Source organism: Falco peregrinus, chromosome 8 (assembly GCF_023634155.1).
Source record: "Falco peregrinus isolate bFalPer1 chromosome 8, bFalPer1.pri, whole genome shotgun sequence".
NCBI classification, from domain to species: Eukaryota; Metazoa; Chordata; class Aves; order Falconiformes; family Falconidae; genus Falco; species Falco peregrinus.
Genome location: NC_073728.1, coordinates 23,032,798 through 23,038,797, shown reverse-complemented (window position 1 = coordinate 23,038,797; position 6,000 = coordinate 23,032,798).

Below are 6,000 nucleotides of genomic sequence, written 5' to 3'. Positions count from 1 at the left end.
GTTGCAGCAGAACACATGGAAAATAAAGCTATGTAAGCAAAAGCTTATACTCCTGAGTATATTTTAATTACTGTGATTAAACTTAGAGAAGCTGTAACAGTTGCCATGAAGGGACGTATTTGTACTGCTGACATAGCTTACAGCAATACACTACCAGAAAACAGTGTTTTTTAAAATGATATTAACAGAACATGAATTAAATAATAAACTGAAATTTGAAATATTAGGTGTCCACAAATTGTTCATTAGTCATAAAGCATGAAAGTTCCAATACAATGCTGTTCAGTTTCCGAGTTTCCATAAATATGTTCTTGATTTTTTTTTGTTTTGTTTTGTTGGTTTTTCTGCTTTGTTTTAGGTTTTTGGGGTCATGTGTTATGTCCTGTCCCACACCACCCCCACCCCCCCCCACCCCCCCCCCACCCTTGTTTTGTTTTTTTTTTTTTTTAAATAAGCGTCAGTTTGTAACTTAGAAGTTATGGTAGAGATAAATAATTCAGAAAAATATAAAATCACAATATTAGTCTATGTTTAATCTACAAGTCAGCAAGCATTTGCATAGAGGCAAAGATGGCATGGGGTTGGATTTTGAGTAGTGTGCAGCAGTCATGGAATCAGGGAATCACAGTATCATCAGAGGATGGTGAGGCAGGTTAACTAGTGATACCCAACTTCTGGCCTCTGATGAGCTGTGGGCTCAGCGGGAGCTGCTGCTTCACATCTTGCCAAAATCCTGATGATTAACAGCCCCTCGCTGCTTTAAGAGGCAGCACCTTCTGGAGCCCATTGACTTTCTTCTAGTGGATTTAAATGCAACTGGGTACCATTTTAAATAAAAATTTAAATAAAAAAGCTCAACATAAATTAATTACATTTTGAGAATTTTGATGAATATTATCTTTGTTGATATGAAAAATATCTATTTTGGTAAAATGAATTTAATACACATAGTGAAGTTCAGTGGAGATAAAAATGGAAATTTCATCCGTATTACAGAAGTGCAACATTACTAATTTTAGTTAACATTTTTTGTTTTTAAGAACAGATTAATTATGTCAGAGGTATAGACTATCGTAAACTGGACATGCACAGTTTTGAGTCTGACCTACATTGCCATTTTGACTAGGCTACCACGGGGTGTAAATCCTGATTTTTAATTCTCTTAATACAGATACTTTCCTGTTTCCTTTGTAATTTTATTTCTCCTCTAGGTGGGAAGGAAAACATCAAGTTTTCAACTTGAGGAACTACCAAGAGATAACCAAAGCCGTAGTTTCACAAATTCCAAATTAGTACCCAAGGGCATTGCTTGCTACTGTCCATCTCCTTTTTGTCTTACCACAAGCATTTGTATGGCCATATAGTGAATTGAATAGTGAAATTATCTAGCTTAAACTTTTTTTTTTAACTGAGTTTTTAGTTCTCCAATCTAGTCTGCTGTAGGGCAACACAAATGGTGTGCTAACCTACGTAAAAGGGAAGGGCAGGGCTTCTTCTTTCACTTATGTTGCCAGCTTATGGTAGTTAAATATGTTTGTGAAACTATGGCCTGATTTAGACCTATTTGACAATTAGTAAGTATGAGACACTTTCGAAGGTGTCAGCTGTCGAAGCGTTACTGAAACAAAAATCACAGTGAGTCACCAACACCAGATCTTACTCACCAAAGATCTCTCTAGAATTTTAAGGAGGGAAAGAGAAAGCCACAGATAAATGAAATACAATTGTAATTTCTTTTAAGTGGATGTATGATACCCAGCTTGATAAAAGTATGGCTGTCCGCATTGCTTATACTATATTCACACTGAATCAGGAGATTCAAGATAAATGCATTACATTTCAGGGAAGGAAACTGGAATACTGGAAAATAATTTGATGTAAGTCTATAAAGCAAGAGAATAATTTTGCATTGATAATACGCAAATAATGATGTTTTCTTCCTAAATCAATCAACTTCAGGAAAATTCACTTATTTGGTAAGATTTGATCCTAACTTCTGTGTTCCGTTCTCTATCTAGCAGCTGTGTTAACAAGTCCCTTATATAAACCCTGGACACTAGAAGTACCTACCAGCACTGTAACAAATTCAAACCCACCTTGACAAGGCTTTCCCAGAATGCCTTCAAGCGTGTTGGGAAGGAACTCCTAAATTGACAGTGTATCCCAACAGAATGCCCAGCTGATTAGAATATTCTTCAGTTATATTGGAATATAAATGTCCCCATGTTTTTAATCGGCTTTGAAAGGCCAGAACAATTCCAGAGTTTCTAAAAGTATTAGGAAGACAGTGCTGATAAAACCACTGAGGTGACCCAACTCCTCTGCTAGCTAAGAACAACTAAGATTAGGAAAGGGTAGTGATATGGAATGCTAACTGAAATACACTGCACTATCTCTGACAATAATAATTAATCATGATGTGTCAGTTTAATTGGCAGTAATAGACAAGATTATTTTAGACAAATTTGCAGTAAACCCCTCAATACATAAACTGATCAGATGCAGCCAGAAATTCCTAAGCATGCATGTTTATAAATACAAAGAGAGCTGTGCAATTGCTTAATACCCCTTATCCTAAAGAATCCCGTCACTGAAATCAAGTTGAAAACTTCCTATTTTCAGTGGACGATATTACATCATTTTTCTTAATGCTAAATTAAACAGTGGATTGCCTATAATACCAATCATAAACCAGATCAGCTAATTCAGTCTGTGACAGTCTGGAACAGAAGTTACTGACCTGCTTCATTGTTCCTTCCCTTTGTCTTTATCCCTTCTCTGTCCACCTCGTGGTTGACCTTTCTGAACTGCATTGCTTCTCCTCTTCCTTTCCATCTCTTCCCTTATTTCCCTCACTTCACACCCTGGTAAACTGTAAAGGGTAGAAAACCGTGATGGAGAAACCCAACCTCATCCACAACAGCTTGCCAGTTCTGCACTTGCCGTTTCCACCGTAGGCTGCAATATAGACTTGTTAACTGTGGTGCTTTCACAAACAGACGCATTGAAGGATTAAGATGCTGTGCGGTTGTTTGTAGTGTGCTACAAGACAGAATTTTCTACCTGCTCAGTAACTGCCATGAGTTATCCAGTGCACCTGCAGCGAACGCGCTGGAAAGAATCAGCAATAGACCGGTCGGTCTCTCACCCAGGGAATCAGCTGGCTAGATCAGCTTAGTAATACATTTGGTAGCTTTTTGGCTTTAAAGGTGCCAGGTTTCTCACCACCAGAACGGCCAGCTGCCAGTGATCTCCAAGGAAGGTTTTCCAGACCAGTTTCTCAGCTGCACGCAAGACTAGAAATTTAGGTTAGGCTCTGACAGATTCTACTCTTCAATTTTATTAAAGATACTTCGAGCTGTAGAGATTAGCAAGATTTAGAAAAGTCATTAGACACCATGAGAAAACATCTAGTGTTAGAGTTCATCACTGAAACTGCCCTGACATTTAACTATACTCTTGAAACTGTTAAGAAAATGCAGTCAGACCTAAAGAAACTCTCACAAGGTTACGAATAAACCCCCTACTTTCCAAAATTCCTTATCACTTTCATCAGAAAGGACTTGTTTTAAAAGGATAAAACCAATTTACCTATATGATAAGAGTAAGTACAAGCAGGAAGTTGGTTATTGGTCTATAAGTATGAACAATTATCTGTTTCTGTTTACAGATAAACAGGGTATTTCAAGGTAGTATTTTTGTCGTGTTTCATAGTGTTTTAAAATCACTTCTAGAGTGTCTTCTATCCCCATGAGGAAGGGCTGAGTACTGTGCATCTGCTTTTCGAGGAATACATACGCAAAACCATAGTTTTATGTGGAATACAATTACCTACAAACCCTAAAAGACTTAAACTTTCTCTAATTTATTTTTCTAAATAACAATGCCTCTTTCTTCCTCTCTAACATTAATTCTAACTGCTGCTGAAGTCTATTTGCTAATGAGGTTACCTACCACCATTTGCTGGTGCTTTCATATGTGAAATAACTGCTACAGCTGATCCAATTACTCTTCAGCTACACTGGACCATCTGCTGCAATAAATTGATTTCTGGTCTTCCTGTTTGAAAGGCAACTCTTCTCTCTTCCAGACTGGGAACAGAGCAGGAAGGAGAAGGAAAGGAGACAGAGACCGCATTATACTCTACTAGAGCTGTGTTAAAGTCAGAAGGGAAAAGAACCTATGTCTAGAAGAATAACTGTAGGCTCTTAGATATGGCATTAAAGGCAAATGTATTGACCCCTTTGTAGCAAATGGGTGCTATGTGTATTTTGAAACTGTTAAAAAAATTTTCAACTTAGGCATGCATCTATTCAGTAATTCATTACCTGTGGAGAGGAGTAGTATCAAGGAAGATAGAGAACCTACAGTAAATAATTTAATCTATTGTGTGGTTCAATTACAGTGGGCCTTCTAATATATCTTTTCACTGGACTTGATATCCTAAAACAAAACCTGGGGACTAAGAAAGAATTTGAGCACCTGATAAGTGATTTGAGATGCAGCATGCTGTGGTATACCAACTCCCACTTTCTCCAAAAACAGACTAATCATTAAGCATTTGAACAAAAAGTGCTATACTTGTTTGAACTCCTTGTTCAACCAAAGGGACATGCATTTCAAATGCATCTCACCTACACAAACAGAAATTTAAAGCAGAAGTCTATGAGAAAATTCATATTGAGAGTGACACCCTTTAGACTGGATTCTAACACAGGACCCTGAAGACTGCTTTTGGGTTTTGCTTTTGGGTGTTAAAATACTTTAAAATATTTCCTTTACCAGCATTTTGAATCTTACACCGCCTATGCACAGCTGATGCCCTTGCCTTTATAGATGAAGTACTTCCATAAAAGAGAATGAATTTCTGAATTCTTAACTTTTAAACTTTGTTACATAAGTATACCTGAACCTCATGGTAAGTTTTAATATTAGTTTTGTTCAAGCATCTCCATTTCTCCTGGAATTTAATCAGGTCGTTGTCCTCTAAAAAATTCTACTACTCTGAGATAAGGGAGAGAAATAACATGTCAACAGATTGTATTTTAACATTTCCCCAGCTTTTACTTTTTTAGGGAAAAAAAAAAAAAAGTTTTCACATATTCTTCCTCTACATTTGTTATGTAGGTACAGGCATCAGGTCCTCAAAAACATCTCAGTATAGTTACTATTTTGAGCTCCCTAACTAACCTTATCTTAGACCTGGCTTCCCAGGCTTCAGGGAGATCTTTTTTAAACATTCAGACATCTCCAGTACATATGTACAACAGTAAAAGATAAAAGTCAGGAAACTAAGCAAGACAGCAGGACAGGCTGTATACATAATCCAGTATTTAACTGATGTGATGACAACACACAGATTGTCTTAGTCTTGACCATCACAGACAGCACAGTGTCAAAATCAACTGTTGGTACAAGCCAACATACTTTAATATTAAAGAAATATTATTGAAACAAATATTAGCAAAACTAGAATATATAAAAGTAATAAACACCTCCTTCCACGATGTGGCAAATAAGTCTATGCCCTGAAAAGTTACTGATAAAAATTTTGAGAAGAGGCATTGATTAAAAAAATTAAATTCCTTATCTAGATCTCAGTCATCAGTTGTTGGAAGAATAACAGTGACAACTGGAGATATCAGAAAAAGAACAGTAGAGCTTCTGTACGCCTTTACCGACTATTTATTTCAGTAAGAGGCAGTTCTAAAATACTGCCTTGGAAAGATGGGTTTCATGTACTTGAAGTAATGGCTTTCTCCTCTTACATTATCAGAGAATTGACAATAAATCAGGAAAGTACACTGAAATCAAACTATTAGAGATGCTATATTTTATGCAGCAAACCTATGGATTTTAATGATTTATAATCTTGCAGAAATCCACATTTTATATACAAGAACAGGAAGTCTTAATACAAGAAAATCTTTAAAGCAGGGTGATTTTTTTGTTTTACAGCAATGTTGGTAACCTAAACCAACTAAATTCTCCCAATATTTG